General features: G+C 40.1%; 1 pseudogene; it reads right to left on the minus strand.

The window, feature by feature from the left end:
* Positions 1-448: 448 nt before the first annotated feature.
* On the minus strand, positions 449-1,600 carry LOC101046804 (heterogeneous nuclear ribonucleoprotein A1 pseudogene; annotated as a pseudogene).
* Between the last annotated feature and the right edge of the window lie 17,633 nt (positions 1,601-19,233).

Here is a 19,233-nt window from a genome sequence, read left to right on the forward strand (position 1 = left end):
AAAGTACTGGTGAAATATTTCTTCATCAATAAATGAAATTTTAAAACGTTAAGTTAGTTTTGTGCATATTTTTCACTGTCTGGGAAGAACAAAATATTGCATGTACAAGCTATGAAACAAGAATTCTGTTATTTAGCTAATTCTACGTATGAGATTAATGCTCTTAACTAAACTGGCATTTCACAGTATAGAGGTGAATGGTAAAATTCATGCTAACAATTTAACATTTTATTTTTTCTTTACTTAGGATGACATTTTCCACAGAACAGAAACTAAAATAACCTGTTATACAATTAGTCGCAAATACAGTCCTCGAGTTTTTTGCCCATACGCATGAGTATTTGTCTAAATCATGTCTTCTTTGTAGCAGCTGGGCCCTGCCGCCACTGTGCTTGGCTGAGTTCACAAATCTGTTGTAACCTGTAGCTTCCCCGTCACTTCTCTGGCTCTCCTCTCCTGCTAAGCTTTGTTTCCTAATTAAAATCTTCTGCCACCGCCATAGCTACTGCTGCTACTGGAACCACCATAGCCACCTTGGTTTCTTGGTTTGGCAAAGTATTGGCCGCCACCACCATAGGGGCCAGAGCTTCTGCCTCCAGTTTCCTCCCTTCATGGGTCCAAAATTTGAAGACTGATTGCTGTAACTGCCAAAATCATTGTAGCTTCCACCACCTCCACCTCCAAAATTGCCTCCACTACCACCGCCAAAACCACCTCCGCCTCCATTGTTATAGCTGTCATAGCTGCCACTCCCACCATGGCCACTGCCCTGGTTTCCATAACCCTGACCACCACTTCCATAGCCTCTGCTTCCTCCAGAGTAACCAGGGCCGCCTCCTCCATAATCACCATCATTACCAAATCTATCATAGCCATTCCCACTGCCACCATATCCACCACCACCATGGCTGCCACCAAAGCCACCACGACCACTGAAGTTTCCTCCACAACCAAAGTTGTCATTCCCACCAAAACCACCTCCACGACCACCACCAAAGTTTCCAGAACCACTTTGATCTCTTTGGCTGGATGAAGCACTAGCCATCTCTTGCTTTGACAGGGCTTTCCTAACTTCACAGTTGTGGCCATTCACAGTATGAAATTTCTGAATGACAATCTTATCCACGGAGTCATGGTCATCAAAGGTTACAAAGGCAAAGCCCCTTTTCTTGCCACTGCCTCTGTCAGTCATGATTTCAATCACTTCAATTTTTCCATACTGTTCAAAATAATCTCTTAGGTGATGTTCTTCAGTGTCTTCTTTAATGCCACCAACGAATATCTTTTTCACAGTTAAGTGGGCACCTGGTCTTTGAGAATCTTCTCTTGAGACAGCTCTCTTTGGTTCCACAACTCTTCCATCCACATTGTGTGGCCTTGCATTCAAGGCTGCATCCACCTCCTCCACAGATGTGTACGTGATGAACCCAAAGCCCCTGCAGCGCTTGGTGTTTGGATCTCTCATTACCACACAGTCTGTGAGCATTCCCCATTGCTCAGAATGGCTCCTCAGGCTCTCATCGGTTGTTTCAAAGCTCAACCCTCCAATGAAGAGCTTCCTCAGCTGTTCTGGCTCTTTAGGAGACTCTGACTTAGACATGATCACAGGGAGAAGAGAGACTTTAACGATGCCTCTTCGGCGGCATCCACGGGCAGAAAGGAGCAAACTCAGGATGACATTAAATAGAAAATAAATAGCAAATAAATATACAAGTCAAGAGAGAGATCATGGAAGAAAGGATAACGTTTTGTATTTTAGTATCTTTAATAGACTTCTTCCCCTACTATTGAACAAGGGCCTGCCATTTTATTTCACACTAGCTCCTGAAAGTTATGTAACCAAAACTAGTTAGCAGCATGTCTTATGGGTACACAGAGTTGGGTTTGATGAATGCTTCTCAAAAGCTAAGTCCCAAGAGACTATTCAGAATAGCTGAGGAAAGTATAGTTGAGGGAAGTAAAAAGGCGATTCCAGGTAGAAGGAATAGGACTGCTAAGTCTTCCACCTTAGAGAGAGCATGTTTCCTACAGAACACAAGCTACCATTTGGTTTAGTTGGTCTTATATCAAGGCATTTGGAGTTGGGGATGTGAAAGGAGATGAATCTGAACAGTATTGCCCTGTGAATCCTGCACTATCTAATCTGGCCATTGACTTTTCCTTTCACCCGAATGTTACAATCCAAGTTATTCTTTAAAGTAATGATCGAGCCGGGCACGGTGGCTCAAGCCTGTAATCCCAGCACTTTGGGAGTCCGAGGTGGGTGGATCACGAGGTCAAGAGATCGAGACCATCCTGGTCAACATGGTGAAACCCCGTCTCTACTAAAAATACAAAAAATTAGCTGGGCATGGAAGCACGTGCTTGTAATCCCAACTACTCAGGAGGCTGAGGCAGAATTGCCTGAACCCAAGAGGCGGAGGTTGCAGTGAGCCGAGCTCATGCCATTGCACTCCAGCCTGGGTAACAAGAGTGAAACTCCGTCTCATAAAAAATAAATAAATAAATAAAATAAAGTAATGATCGAATATAATCTTCTCCTTGACCCTCCCAAGGTCATTTTTTGAAGTGCAAAGTCAATTCACTGGAGAAAGAATAGTCTTGCCAACAAATGGTATTGGAATGATTGGATATGCTAGGAAGATATATTTTAATCCATACTTTTTACTATACACAAGAATGAATTAAAATGAATTCTGAACCTAAATGGAAAATCTAACATGATACAAATTACAAAATAAGACATAGCAAAAAATCTTCATGATTTTGAGTTAGGCAAAGATATCTTAAATATAATATCAAAATTATGATTCATAAGAGAAAAAAGTAATAAATTAAACTTTATTAAAATTAAAATTCTTTCTCTTCAAAGGACACAATTAAGATAATAAAATACAAGCCACAGACTGGTAGAAATATTTGCAAAGTATGTATCTGATAAATAATTGAATCCAAATCTATAGCAATTAAAAGTAAACAGTAAAAAAAAAAATTAAATGGGCAAAAGATTTGAATACATGATTTATAAAAGAAGATATATGAATGTCAGATAAACACATAGAAAAATATTCAGCATGATTCATCATTATGAAACTGAAAATAAGTATCACAATGAATTAACAGTATGTACCCATTAGAATGGCTAAAATTTTAAAAGCTGATGATACCAAATGTTGGTGAGAATATCGAGGAACTCATTCATTGGGACTGTAAAATGGTATCATCACTTTGGGGTTTTTTGTTTGTTTGTTTGATTTTTTGAGACAGTCACTCTGTCGCCCAGGCTGGAGTGCAGTGGCACAATCTTGGCTCACTGTAACCTCTGCCTCCTAGGTTCAAGCGATTCTCCTGTCTCAGCCTCCCAAGTAGCTGGAATTACAGGCGCCAGCCACCATGTCCAGCTAATTTTTTATTTTTAGTGGAGACGAGGTTTTACCATGTCGGCCAGGCTGGTCTTGAACCCCTGACCTCGGGTGATCCGCCCACCTCTGCCTCCCAAAGTGCTGGGATTATAGGCATGAGCCACCATGCCTGGCCAGTATCATCACTTTGGAAGACAGTTTGGCAGTTTCTTAAAAAGTTACACATATTCTTAACATGTGATTCAGTTATTCCACTCCCGTATTTACCCAAGAGAAAAGAAACCATACATCCCCACAAAGACTTATGCTCAAATATTCATAGCAACTTTAGTAGCCAAAACCTGGAAACAATGCAAATGATCATCAGTAGGTAAATGCACAAACACACTTTGGCATATTCATACAATGGAATACTACTCATCAGTAAACAAGAAATGAGCCAGGCACATGAAACGACACGGATGAATCTCAAAATAACTATGCTTGGTGAAATAAATCAGACATTAAAATGAGTACACACTATATGATTCCATTTATATCCACCTCTTTAAAATGTAAGCTAACTTACAGTGACAGAGAGCAGATCGCAGTTACCTGCAGACAGGGAGAAGAGGGATACCGAAGAGGAAAAGAGACCATAGGGAGTTGCCAGAGAAAGAGATTACAAAGGGATCTGAGAAAATGTGAGGGGGAGGGTAACAAACATGTTCATTATCGTGACTATTGCTGGTTTCACAATTGTGTGTATGTCAAAACTTTTCTAATTGTACACTTTAAATATGTGCAAAAGTTATTGCACATTGATTATACATCAATAAAGCTTTTAAAAAATCATCTGGAGATCCATTACACTAATTTGCCCATTTTTATATGTGTTTAAAATATTCCAGAATAAAAGGTTGAAAAGAAACATTTTTGCCTTTTTGGTGCAATATAATCAAGAGTCATGGAAATAGAAGTGGCCTCAAAGTGACATTATTATCAATTCCCTTCCCTCACTGGGAAGGTCCACAAGTGATTTCAATGTTGGTGCATGTTAGAACCTAGGCTGTGTTGCTAGAGTTTTCAGAAGCATGCTACGCTTGCACAAATTTAATTTGACCCCTAAAATGAAATTATTCTATTCTCCCCACTCTCACTGCTCCCCACTCCCCGCATCAGGGTGATAACCAATCTGTCTATCGCTGCTGGCAGTTAACATCTCACTATGGATTCTGACTCCCATGAGAACAAATAGAGGTGTAGAGAATACCAATGTAAATGCAAAACATAAATCTGATTGCTCAATCAACTGCTTTCTCCCTGGTAGCTGTAGCTGATTTGAAGTCAGGCAGGGGCTGAAATGACAATGAGACCTGATTTTCATCTGAGCTCCACCATTAACTAATAGACAACCTTGGGCAAGTCACTTCCCCTCTCTACACGCAGTTTCCTTCTCTGAAATATGAGGAGGTTGGTCTTTAAACTCTCTCTAAGATTTGTTAAAGGACCAAATATTTACAACTTGTCTTCTGTTTTCTATATCTTCAAAGAACAATAAATTGCAGGCTGAGACGCATCAAGGATTTTACAATGTGGGCACCAGGCTGTGACTGGTGAGGATTGGGTGGAGAATTTTTCTGAGTTGGATGAGTGTTATCTGGATTATAATATCAAGTTCACTGTATATGAGGTTAGAATATGCATCTTGGTCAGGGATGATTTGTTGAAAAGGATAGAATCTCATTTATACATCTCAAGTAAATGGGAAATTCTCTGGAAATGGCAGGGATGTCTTAGAACTAAAGTGGATGAAGCACAGCAGGTGTTACAAGAGGCTGAAATCATGAGCAATGTCACTCACCCCACCTTCCTCACTGTTGTGCTCTCACCTTTTCTCTCACCCAGGTGATTGCTCTACACACACACACACACACACACACACACACACACACACCATGGACTCTGTGTCTTCACAAAGGCCTTACTTCTGTCTTTCTGCAAAGCAGCCTTCTAGCATCAGTGGCATATGGTAGGAAATGGCTCAACACACCACCCACTCCAACACTGAGCCCCACCTAATTTGCCTCTCATTGGCAATTCCAGATTCCCTCGTACAAGTAGCTGTACTGGTAGTGGGTGGGGAGGTGGGTCAAGAAGCACATAGAACTGCTCTCACCAGGGCCAGAGCAAGGAGATGTTCTTTTAGAAAGATGGCATGAAACAATTGGTATAAAGACCACCTTGGCTGGGGTTTGGGAATCTAGCTTAATGCCCAAGGAGCAAGTTTCTTTCCCTAATAATAAGAGCAGTGATCTTAATATCTTAGACCCCTAAAACTTTGTATTTGAGGAGCTAAGGTTCAGCGAGTTACGGCAGACCTGGATCTGGGATTCCCGCTACTCAGTCTCCAGCCCAGCATTCTCTTTTAGAATGAGTTCTGTCGGAGGTCTCTCCTCGTGTCCAGGATGATGCCAATGAGGTGAGGGTCTAGTGCCAAGAAGGATGCTAGTTATGATGACCCCAGACATTGAATCATTAAAAAAGGAATGGGCCTTTGTGATAGGCTGTGTTTTCCAAAGACAGCCACACCATCCTTCATCCCATGTGTGAACCAGATATTCCTTCAGTGAGTCATGGGGTCTACGTCCCTTCCACTTAAAGCTTGGCAGAATTTTGTGGCTTCCTCAATAGAGCAGAAGTGATGCTATGTGAATTTTGAGCCTAGATTAGCAAATGCCCTTCATATTCACCATGTTCTACGCTTGCTCTTAGAACCTAACACAAACCAGGCCCCATGGAGAGGCCATATGCAGGTGTTTAAGCTGAGAGCTCAGCTGAGGTCTGATCGACTGTCAAACATATGAGAGAAAAAGCCTCCAGATGATTCTAGCCCCCAAGCCATTGAGAAACCCCCAGAGTTGGACTGTGAGGCCCCAGACATCAAGGAGCCATTTCTGCTATTTCCTGTCTGGATTCCTGACCCACAGAATCTGTGAATATAATGAGGTAGTTATATTGTGCCACTGAGTTTGGGGGCTAGTTTGTTATTCAACAATAATAACTAGAACCACATTGGTAAATCATTTTAAATCACCTATCACCAAAACCTTTAGGTCTTAGGGACAATTTTTCTTGGGTATTTTTATCCTATCCATCATTTTAAGGAGAAAGCCTCCCATTGTATAACTATTACTACTGGTTGTTTGATTAAAACAGCGATAACAATAGCAACACATACATTAAACTCAAAGTCCTGTATTTGTGAACATTTGTTTTATTACCCATTGTTGTAGCGAATTTATAGTCAGTGTCTATCATTATATGATAGGGCAGAATACCCTCATGACATATAGAAGCAGCCTAAAGATTGTCTATTCCCTATATTTTATTCCATTCTTAGAATATTTTCTTTTCAGTTAATGCTAACTTTTCCCCCAGCTGTGGCAAAGCTGAGAGATTCCAGGTGTTTCCTTCTCTCAGTCCTTGAGAGAAGCAGCATCAATTCTGGTTTTAGCAATTTCTGGAGCATGTCAGTGTCCAATCCCATCAGGTTGAGAAAGCTGAGCTCCGGCAGCTTTCCTCCTCACTCCATACCCAAACCCCACTCTGATAGGCATGGAACTTCTGGCTTTGGCATTCACTGGCATTTTTCTGTGGTCCTCAGCCATGCCTCCCTTTCATATTTGCTCCCTGATAGGGTCTGAATATACCCCCAACATTCATGTGTTGGAAGTTTAATCCCTAATGCAGTGTCGGGAGGTGGAGCTTTTGGGGAAGTATTTAGGTCGTGAGAGCTCCACCTTCATGAATTAATTAATACCACTAGAAAAAAAAGGCTTGTGGGAGTGAATTTGCTTTCACTTGCCTTCTGCCTTCCCCATACGCAGCAAGAAGGCCCACACCAGATGCCAGAGATTGACCTTGAACTTCCCAGGCCCCAGAACAATAAGAAATAAATGTATCATCCTTAGGAATGGCCCAGCCTATGGTATTCTGTTATAGCAGCACAAATAGACCAAAACACGCCACATCAATTCAGTCATGTTCTAATAATTACACATTGACAGAGCCCTAGTGTGCTTGCAGAATAATGCATGATTATATCTCCAATATGAATATTTGTCATGTGCTGGGTGCTGTGCTGAGTAGTTGGGATACGAAGATTAAGGAGATTTCGGGCAGGTCTCTAAGAGGCTCCCAGTCATTGCACAGAGCTCACATCTCCTCCTCCATCAGCTGCCTACAGAGTCTGCTGCTGTCCCCGTTCAGTCTCCCACCCTCCAATCACTGATTTTCAAGGATAAACAAAAGCAAAGCTTCCACTAACTGTGAGACTGGGGAACATTTTTTAATATTACTGAGTCTCCATTTCTTCATGTATGGGAATGGTACTACCTGGTACATGGGTTATGGGAAAAATAAAATACAACGTAAGATGCAGAGTTCAAAACTTAGCATGTCAGAGGAATTCAGCAAATGTTACGATTCTTCCCTGCCCTGACTCCATGCTACTATCCCAGATTATTCTGTTTTCTACTTTAAAAGCCCTTTTTATGCCTTGTTCCTCTGGCTGCCTGCCCCATTCGATGATTTTGGAAGAATTTCTGCGAAAAAGAAAAGTGGCAGAGTAAATCATAAAGACTATATAAATTTCAAGTTCAATATGTGCCATCCTGATAGTATTTTAACAGTCATCCAACCTCACCCCCTCATTTTACAGAGGTAATTTTATCTCTTGGGTTTTTTTTCCTTTCATTTATTTATCTAAACCATCCTCCTCACACACACACTGTAAACCCAGCCTCTGTGTCTTTATTTTGGTCAGGTGGAAAATCACTCCTTGCATTCTCTCCAAATTCTAAGTCTTCTTCCAAAGCAGCAGATTATTAACTGGAACATACAGGTGCATGATATGTGGGGGGAGGGCGGCAGGTGCCACAGTTATAAATATGGGAAGGAAAGAGGTGTAGCATGAAACACTTTTAACATTTTAATAAAAGACCACATTTTAAAATTTAAGGTTCTCTCTTTAGAACAAAACAAAACCCTATAATCAATCTTTTTCAAAAATGGCCACCATTCTTCATGTCTCCACATGTTTTGCAATGTGACTTTGCAGCTTCTCGCATCAAGAGGTGACGTTTATTTTCTCACCCCTTGGATTTTAATTGGTTTTGATGATCTTCAGGTTTCAAGCCTAGATCTCAAGGGCTTTGCACACTTCTGCTCATTCTCTCAGAAACTGTCACTACCATATGAACAAACTTGGTCTTACCTACTGAAGGACAAGAGACCACATATAGCAGAGTTCAGTTGTTTTAAATGAAGCCACGCTAGACTGGCCCACAACTAGCTAATACCTAAATACGTGAGCAAATCCAGCCATGATCAACTAAGTGGCCACCCAACCCACAGCTGAGCACAGCTGCATAAGCCAGTCCAGCTGAGACCAGAATAAACACCCAGCCAATTCATAGACATGTGAGCAAAAATCCATGTTTATTGCTTGTGGCCACTCTTTGAGTGGTTTTGCTATAATAGCTAACTGATACAAAACTTACAGAAAAATAAAACAAAACAAATGTTAGTGGTGGTTCTCAAAGCAGCAAGTGAGGTATAAATGTTCAAATTTCTGGGGTTTGGGAAGAATGAGGTTTTGATATTCTTCGTTTTCTTCCAAAAGGAACATCACTTAAAAGACAAACACTTCTTTTGAGTTATAAAGCCTCACATGGCCTGAACACTGCGCAAAGAACCTGATTAGCAGTTCAGTGTGTATTCCACCTTTAAACTGACGTCTGACATTGGAAATAATTAGAAAATGAAGCTAGGACTAGGGGGATACAAAGGAGTATCAGGGTATAAGCATTTATTTGCATTGCCTTTTTAACCTGCTTCTGCTTCTGGAAATTGCTGCTTTGGAACATGTAGTTTAAATAGGAGCTGCCAGCTTTCTACCTTGCCTCCTTGGTAGTAATGATTGATCCAGAAATTGGCATACAACTCTGGCAGACTCAGAATCATTTCTTGAGATTTTAAACACTAGAACAAAGCAGAGAGATAAGGCCATTTTTCTTCTCTGTTGGCAGAGGCAGAGAGGTAATTGCAGGGCAGCTATTATTTCTGGCACTCTCAAGGAAGCCCATCACACTAAGAGAAGCAGAGACAAGAGGCAGCAGCCATCTTGGGAGCATCTGAGTTTCTGGTTTTGAGTCACTTCTGGCCTTCCCATGGTTTGATGACATAAGCAATAGATTTGCCTTTTCTCTTAAGCAAGTTCAACTTGCTCTCAAACACTTGCAACCAAGGAGAGTCTGTAGATGAAATCAATAGCAGAGAACATCTTGCAAAGCTTGCTTTCACAATGCAGCTTTGAGGAAGAAAATATTGAACTGGAGAAAGATCAGTTACACGTGGCAGACATGGAGAAGCACTAGTCAGATCTTTCAAGAAAGAGCTCACAGCCCAGCTGCAGAGAATGTGGTTACCTAACAGCCTCCAGCTGTGAGCACCCTCCAGGTCTGCCTCCACTTTCAAAGGCACACTATTTCGGGGGCAGCCACAAACCAGTGACTAAGCAAGGCACCTTGTAAAAGAACTAGGCATTTCCACCCAATGCAGGATGCCTATAGCAGGCAATTTTCCCTCCAAATTCCCCCATTTGGCTGGCAGACACTTTGCCAGTCTGGCAACACACTCTAGACTCTCCTTCATACTCAATCCCATTTCTTCTTCTTTTTTTTTTTTCAAAGATGTTATTCCTTAATAAAGCTTTTCTATTTCTCAGTGTCCAGCATTTTGGAAATCCCTAAATTTAGTGTTTAATGGCCTTTTCCAGCAAATTTAAAATAATTCAACCCAAACCATAAACATTTTCATAGACATCTTGTCTAGAATAGGAAGAAAGAAAGGATCCAGGAAGAAAGAAAGGATCGTCTCCAGGAGCCATGAGCAGGTACAGATGACAAATATCTCCCTCTTTCTCCTTTAGCCCACACATCTTCCCATCATTACATGGGCCACATGGCAATGGTGTAGACAAATCAAAACCACAGATTAGGAAAGCTTTCCTGGTCCATCTGATATACCTGTGGTACCTGTGGACTTGCCTCCAACCACCTGCCCTCCTCTCCTGCCACAGCTCTTCATTTACCTCACCTCCTACAGTATCTGTGGAGAAGGAGGTTAATTAGTGAAACACCAGTTTGAATGCTGCAGACCATGCATACTTCTCAGCCTTTTTTTTTTTTTTGCATGCTTTCCATTATATTTAACCTTGAAGCTTCCAAAGATGTAATAGGTAGCTGGAAATGTTTCTGAACCCAATTCATTTTGTTTTCTACTAGTATACTTGAAAACAATTAGAAACAGAAAGAAATTTCAGCATGTTCATATCTGACTTAGGTAGTTACTGGCAGGATGACTTACCTTCAGCCCAACAGAATTCCTAGCAGAGCTTAATATTTCTTTAAACTGATTAGCATATTAGCTTAGTGCACATTCACCTAATAGGCAAGAATCAAACATTTAAGTTTCACTTGTTTATTAGAAGTTTGAAAGATACCATTTCTTTAACTTAACTCAAAGATATAATTTTTTTAAATATACAATCACTGTATAAATAGTCTGCAAAGATCAACATCAACCATTTCTGAGTCCTTTTGCCCTTCCCTCCAACCTGGGCTGGCCCTGAAAGTGCTTTGACCCAACACAACGTGAAGAAAGTGGTATCTGGGATTACTTCAGGATTCAGGCCTTAAGAGTACTGGCAGCTTCTGCTTCCTCTCCAGGAACCCAGCTGCTTTTCTGTCCAAGCCACATGGAGGATACTGCAGCACCATTGGCAGCCATGTGAACGAGCCAGCTCAGTCATTCCAGTCCAACTGAGTCCCCCGGATAGCAGCAACCTCTGCCAATACCACAAGGAACAGAATTTCCCAGCTGAGTCTAATAAAGCTATGAACTCAAGAGAGATAATATAATGGTTGTTGGGGATGGTTTATTACACAGCAGCAGATAAGCAATGATTTTCAGATATTCCTACTCAAGAAGTAATATGAAGGTATGGAAAATGAACTCTCTTACACACTGCTGGTGGGAGTATAAGTTCATATAGTTAATTTGAGGGGCGGTTTGGCAGTATTTTCTAGCATTTGAAATGTATATGCCCTATAATTCAGCAATTCCACTTCTCAGTATCTATTCCAAAAAAAACACCTACGCATGTGCCAAGGAGCAGGTACAAATATTCTTATTTCAGTTTATTTGAGGAAGAGAGAGAGAGAGGGAGAATATTTATCAATGTAGAAATGGCTTAGATGTCTATCATGTAATATTTCATATCTGCTAAAAGAATAAGGTAGAGCTATATGAGTCAAATAACACATATGTCCAGTACATTATTGAGCAAAAATAATAAATAATAAATTACAATATAGTATATATAGTAAAAAAGCATTTGTGCCAAAAATATGCATAGCAATACTATATATTTGCAATTCCCTATATACCAAAATGCATAGAAAGTCTGATGCAATTAACTACTTATTTAGGATAGGATAGTCTATGCTGTGATAATAAGCAACTCTAAGATTTCAACAGCTTAACATGATAAAAGGTCTTGGTTTTTTCATCCTCACAAAAATTGTGATATAGGTTGGGTGACTTACTGCAGTCTCATTTTTGAGACATTTACATAATTTCCGTTTGTCACCACTGCAGACGATACTGTACTGCACATACACATGAGAAGCTAAGCATCTCTTTACCCATGTGTATCACTTTAAAGTTTTCAAACATTTTTCACATTTATTTCCATTTAAGCTACATAAAAATCCCATGTGCTAAACAAGCCAGCACATGACAAGATTACTCAACAACTGAAAGAAGATACCTCCAATGTGATTCTCCACCAAATGGTGACTTAGAGATCTGGGTGACCAACATCATGCATGTGTTTACACCATCTGGTATGTGTGGCCTTCAGGGTCTCTGCACCAGGGGGAGGGAGGGGTGAAAGGGGGACACTGGCTATTAAATGCCACAGCCTAGAACTAGCAACGTTACTGTTGCTCATGGTCCCTTGACTAGAACTCGTCATATGGCCCAAAACTTATTGCAGTCTGATTTTTGAGACATTTACATAATTTCTATTATTTGTCACCATTACAGACAATACTGTGCTACACGTACACATGAGAAGCGAAACATCTCTTCACTCATGTGTATCCCTTTAAAGTTTTCAAATGCTTTTCACATTTATTATTTCAGGTCAAGCTACATAAAAATTCCATGTGCTAAACAACCTAGATATGATTCTGCTTCATTTTACAAACAGGGAAATTGAGGCCCAGAGAACCTTGACTAAGGTTCCGTGGCTGTAAAAGAGCAGAGACTTAAAACGAACTCTGTGATGCTCTGAGTCCATTTCTCTTTTCTTTAGGGATAGGCCAACAGCTTTCTGCCTTATATGATAACGTTTAAGATGGCTTCACTATGTGTGAATGAAAGAACTTAGCCAGAGAATAGATAAGGATTTTAAGGACATGAAAGAAATTGCTGTTCCAGGAATCTGGGTCAGAGTGATTTTGAAAAATGTTTGTTTTCATGTCTGTCTTCTTGACTAGAGTATGACTTTCTTAATGAGATTAGGCCACATTTGCCTCTATAATCCCATTGTCAGGCACAGGGCCTGACCCATATTGAGCACTAGATAAATATTCATTGAAAGGATGGATGGATGGATGGATGGATGGATGGATGGATGGATGGATGGATGGATATGTTTTCTATGTTCTTTATCATAAAGTCATAGCATTTTAGATCATGAACAAATCTAGATCCTTGCTACTCAAATGTGGTCCTTGAAGCAGAAGTATCAACATCACTGGGAAATTGTTAGAAATGAAAAACCTCAGGCCCCACTCCAGACCTGCTAAGTCAGCATCCTGATGTTAACAAAATCTGAAGATGAATCATAAGCATTTTAAAGTTTGAGTAAACTCACATGCACTGGTCTTGAATTAACTCTTCTTATTGTATATATAGCCAAGTTCTGTAGATCATTGACAATCTCCAAGATGCCTCAAGCATTGGATGGAAGCCAATCTGGAAGCATTTTCACCTCTCTGCCCTCATTAATCTCATGCTTCCTTACACCATAACCTATTTTCAGCATAGAAGAAATGCACACTAAGTGGAGTTTGCTTAAGTTCAATGCATTTAGTGTCTGTGAAGAGGGCGTGGGGGAGATAGTCTTTAATGATAAAATTAATACATTATACTTGTAACACAGGAGATTTAGTGGCCTACAGGAAGTAGCACCTCAGTGTTACAAATAAATCTTCCTTTTCTCACCTATGATAGAATTCCCTTTTATCCTCTGAGACATCCTTACCAAGGATGATCATGGTTCTCATCTTTACCACCATGGTGTTCAGGGCAGAGCATGCTAAGAACAGTTCAGGATTATATTCTACAGGAGGAAACAAAACTAACACTGACTCAGATATTTTCACAAAGATGACCTCCATTAATCCTTAGAATATCCAATGAAGCTGGTATTACATGCATTTCACAGAAAGAGGAAACTAAGCTCAAAGAAGGTGAGCAACTTGTATTAGTCACTCTGTAAATGCAGAATCTTCTGTCACAAAGTCTAAGATGCTCTGATATCAACCCTCCTAGACTGACTCAGGTGAAAAATACTCAGTGTAAACAATAATATCCATTTCCCCAGTTTAAGATGATGCAGTGAGGCCAGAGGTCCACTGGGCACCTTTGAAAAAGCTGGCAGAGCTGCTCAGTTCTTAGTCTCCAGGCCACACTCCAGCCACACTCAGGCACAGGGCCCTGAAAGATTGCTGTAAACCCCTGAGACTGCGGATAGCTCTTCCTCTGCTGTGGAGATAGAACTGCTCTCCATAACACCAACTCAGATACACAACAAGCATCACCACTTGCCCAGCATTATCAGCACAGGCGAGAAAGTTGCCAGGAAGCCAGGAGCCTCTAAAGTGCCCTGCAATTCGAACTGCATCTAGATCTGGTAATATTTTCAAACATTGGGTCCCCAAAATTTCTGTTCCTTGATATACAAAGCTGGAAGATGATTTCAAGTGAGAACACACAGAAGTCAAGGAACTTTATGCCTCCAAGTAGAAATATCTCATGATTTGATAAGAAACATGATGGGGGATAGCGTTAGGAGAAATACCTAATGTAGATGACGGGGGATGGATGCAGCAAACCACCACGGCACGTGTATACCTATGTAACAAACCTGCACATTCTGCACATGTACTCCAGAACTTAAAGTATAATAAAAATAAATTAATTAAATTAAAAAAAAATTTTAAACATATAAATTCTTAAAAAAAACAAAAACAAACAAACAAACAAACAAAAAAACAGGAAAAGCAACCACTGTTCAAATCAGAGGCTAAAAGTAATAAATTTTCAAAATTTTCTAAAATCAGGGCACTGAGGACCAAAGATGTAAAATGTCCTCACCAAGGCTATGTAGCTGCCAAGATGCCAGGAAAGCATTAGAACTTTGATCCAACTAATACTTTTCTCATTTTGTGAGATGATCTTTACCATGTTTATACCCACCTGGTAGCCCTCTCCTCTTTTCTGTCAATGTTATTGCCCTTAGTGATCTCTTCTAGTACCAGGGCTATGAAAATACCTATATGCTACAAACTTCAAATTCATATTTCTGATTCTGGTACCACTCTGATCGTCCAAAGTATATACAGCTAACTTGACATCTTCACTTAGATGTCTAACAGGCACTCCAAACTTGATTTGCCCAAAACAGACCTCTTCATCCACATCCCCTGACCAAACTTGTTCTACCCTTAGTTTTCTTTAGTTAGATAAACACGCTGCCCTCCACTTGCTTGCTCAATTCAAAACTTTAAGAGTCATGTGTAATCCTCTTTTTCCTTCACTCCTAATCTAATCTACTAGGATGCCTCATGGGCCATAACTCTGAAAGTGTCCCAGGTCAACTCACTTCCATCATCACCGCTGCTCTAATCCCCCTTCACTTGGAATCCTCCTAATCAGCCTCCTTGCTCCCCCTCCTGCTCACCTCCCACCCACTTCCTAACACTCAAAATGGTCTTTGAAAGCATGTGTCATCAGCTCATGTCACTACCCACTTCAAGCCCTCCAAAGGCTTCCGAGTGTGTTTAGAACTAATCCAAATGCTGAATGGTGGCCTCTAGGCCCCACTGACCTGGCTCCTGATGACCTGGTTGACATCACTGCCTATCACTCTTCCTCTCACTGTCTTCACCTCAAACAAATAGATCTCTTTTCTGCACCTTGAACATGCCAACCTAATTCCAGACCAGGCCTTTGCTCTTGCTGTTCTCTTAGCTCCCACGATCTTTCTCCAGATCTCCTTATGTACATCCCCTCCACTCAGATATATCTTTGCACATGTAACTCCCTCAGGAAGGCCTCACTGATCATACAATCTTAAATTCTCCTCCACCTCCTACTCATTCCCTAGCACATAATTCTGCTTCGTTTACTTTCTAGCACTTAGCAGTATATTTGCTCACTTGTTTATTGTCTCTCTCTCCAGCACCATATCATCTTTCAAAAATGCTGGCTCATTAAGGTCATGGGCCAATCTCTCTCCATTATTAAGAAGAGAGGTTCACAGACTCTTTCTATAAAGGGCTTTGCAGGTCATATAATCTCTGCTGCAACTACTCACCTCTGCCATTGAAGCATGAAAGCAGCCAAATGATATGTAAGCACATAAGCATGGCTGTGTTCCAATAAAACTTGGATGAGCTAGATTTGGCCCATAGGACATCGTTTTCCAGCCTCTTATCTATATAAGTATTTGTCATGTAAAAGGTTCTCAGTAAGTACGTATCAAATGCATAAATGAATGAAAGATCTTAAAACTCCAGGAGAAAACACTAAAATAGGAAAATAAATAGTAGGATGGTTCTTATATTCATCTGGCAATAGCTTATTATTAACAGAGCCTCATTGTCTCTTATGTACTTACCACTGTAACTTGATATTTCTATTCCTCTGAGACTTACCAAAAAACTGAGAATATGTTTTGTAATAAGATCAGATTGTTCATTTGGACCCAAAGGTCTTGGGAGACACTTGTGAACCCTACTGAAGGATCCCTTCTCTGTTTAGAACAGACAAGGCCTGAATATAGAAAGAACAATGTGTCCCATCAGTCAGCTGATGATAATAACCACCCATGGTTTCTAAAAGATTTTTGGGGAATTAACCACCACTAATGTTTTCATCTGATTCTGCTACCCTCTGAACTATATTCTTAACCCTTTCCCACATCAATTTCCCCCCATATGAATTTTATAAAGGATAAAAATTATTATGAAACACTATAATTTATCATGGGACTGCATCTGCCGAAGACAGGATTACTCAACAACTGAAAGAAGATACAAACACACCTGGAAACTTAAGTTTGAGATAAAACACTTTGTGGTTGGAAAATGGGATTTCCAAAGTCCGGGACAGGGAGGAGGCTGATTTTTTCCTAGGATGGCAACTACCCATCTTCATCCTTTTAAGAATAACGGAGTGTACAGGCTCTTGAGATCCCCCTCTATAGAGCAGGATAACAAAGAGATGAGTTACTGGTGTCCAAAGAATAATTTCGGTCTCTATAATTCCTCTGAAAGAATTCATAATTCATTCTCCATAGAAACAATGGTGTACTTAGTGCTTAGATTTTTTATTTTTTTTTAAATTTTTTTAGATTTTATTAAAATAGTGCTGAGACGCTGAACTTTAGGCACATCAAAGGTTGGGAAGGCATTTCTGGGCATTTCACCATCATTCCTGAGAAAACGCATTTCAAGTACAAGGAGACTTTGAGTAATAAGCAAATGACCTCCAAACAAAAACTCTTAGGGCACAATGTGTTCAGAGAGGGGAGGAGGATACACTCAGATCCTGGAAGTGAGAAAGTAATCAAAATGGGAATGAAGTGAGAAGAATCATTCCCTGATCATTCAGTGTTCTTTCCCCCCACTTCTCTCTCTCCCCTCTGAGCCATGGAAGATAACAGAGTTAACAAAAAAATTTATAAACTAAAGAAAGCAACTTTATAATCTAAAAGAAGGCAACTTTCCCTCCTGCCTTTTGAATTCTTATTCCTGAAAGAATGAATAATGAATCAGGAGATGAGCAAAAATGTATTCTTTACAGAGCTCTAGTCCTTCAAAAATCTCTAAACTCAAATGAAATCTTTTTAAAGTAGTTTCGTAAAAGCTCAAGCTTTGCCTTTTCCAGAAAGTTGCCAATGAGCACCATCTACTGGGAATTACCCAAACTCTGTCACACATTTAACAATGAAATTCAAGAATTGCACAATGAAAGAAAACAACTGGAAACCCAGGCAGCCTCTTGGATTCATCTGGAAATCCTGTCCTGGTTTTTGGCATAGGTACTGAGATAGAGTTAGAGGTTCCATTTCCAGTGGAAAAGATGCAAAATGGGCCCTTCGGGAAATAAAGGTCCTCAGAACATCTGCATAAGAGGGCTAGGGCTTAGGACAGAAATCTAATCTGGGAGGGCACGCTGTCCAAGCCTCCCTCCCTCTTCCTTTCCCCACCTTCAGGTAGATGGAAAGAAAGGTTCAATCAACTGAGAGAATATCAGATTGTCCATGAACTTTTTTTTCTCTATTGCCAAAGCAAAGTCATGAATGAATATTCAGTCTGATTAGATCTTCCTCCTGACAATAACTGTCATTACCTGGCTAATAAAATAATACACATTTGTGTATGTAAAACCACAATGGCTGATGTTTCAAATTCTTAATACATTATAATCTGATTGGATCAACTGGCTAACAATGCCACAATCCTATGAGGTAAACAAAATGTTCATCTCTGGATTTCCTCACCTCAGAGCTAAGCATCTCCTGCCCATGCAGTACTAAAGATTTTGCACCATCACTTCTGTTTTTCTCATAAACTCTTTATGAGGCTATTAGTCTCTAGGGTGCTTCTGAAACTCAAAGGAAATTTGCCACACATATGCACACACACACACAAAGTTGCCATATAAAGGAAACTGAAAGACAGTGGGTGGTGGAAGATGGAGTTTCACTGAGAGTGGGACAGCAGCATGATGGGAAGAACATGAATTTCACTTCTATCACTTACTAGAAAGATGCCTTTGAGCAAGTCTCAATTTCTGAGTCTTCATTTTTTGCTCTATAAAATGGGGTTATATTATTTCACAAAATTGTTACAATAATTAAAATGAGATCTGTTTTATAAGTCACCTGACATATACTAAGTGCGAAATCGTTTTTCTTTCTCATTTTCTTTTTTATAAAGCTCTTATAATTAATGGATGTGAGAATTCTTCCCAGGATGTCTCATCAGAATTCAGAGAGTTGCCTTTGCTGTTCATTCCAGGAAGATCTGCAGTGTATTATTGCAGAGTCAGCTCGTGAAGTATGCATGAACTCTCTCCAAACTGGTGCTTTTACCCTAGAAATAAACTACTTCACTGTAGGTGTCTGCGAATCAAAAGGGAAGGCTCCCATGCTACTTTTGCATGTGCCAAATCTATACACATGCATTTTTCAAGGGAAATTGCTGAAAAGATATTAAGAGAAAAACTTCTCTATAGAGATAAGTCAAAAATCCACAGATGCCACCCTAACAAAATCATTATTTTTTATAAAATTGACAGAAGTTTGAAAACAGCTTTGTTTTTCCTACAGCTTTCCTTTCCTTGACTCATGAATTGCAGCATCTAAGAACTCAAACCAGCAAATACACAAAACTGCTGTTGTCACATTGATTGGTGGTTGGTTAGATAAAGCAAATAATCTTAGCTTTTAGTATCAACATGTTGA

The sequence above is a fragment of the Saimiri boliviensis genome, chromosome 9, assembly GCF_048565385.1.
Source record: "Saimiri boliviensis isolate mSaiBol1 chromosome 9, mSaiBol1.pri, whole genome shotgun sequence".
In the NCBI taxonomy this organism is placed as follows: domain Eukaryota; kingdom Metazoa; phylum Chordata; class Mammalia; order Primates; family Cebidae; genus Saimiri; species Saimiri boliviensis.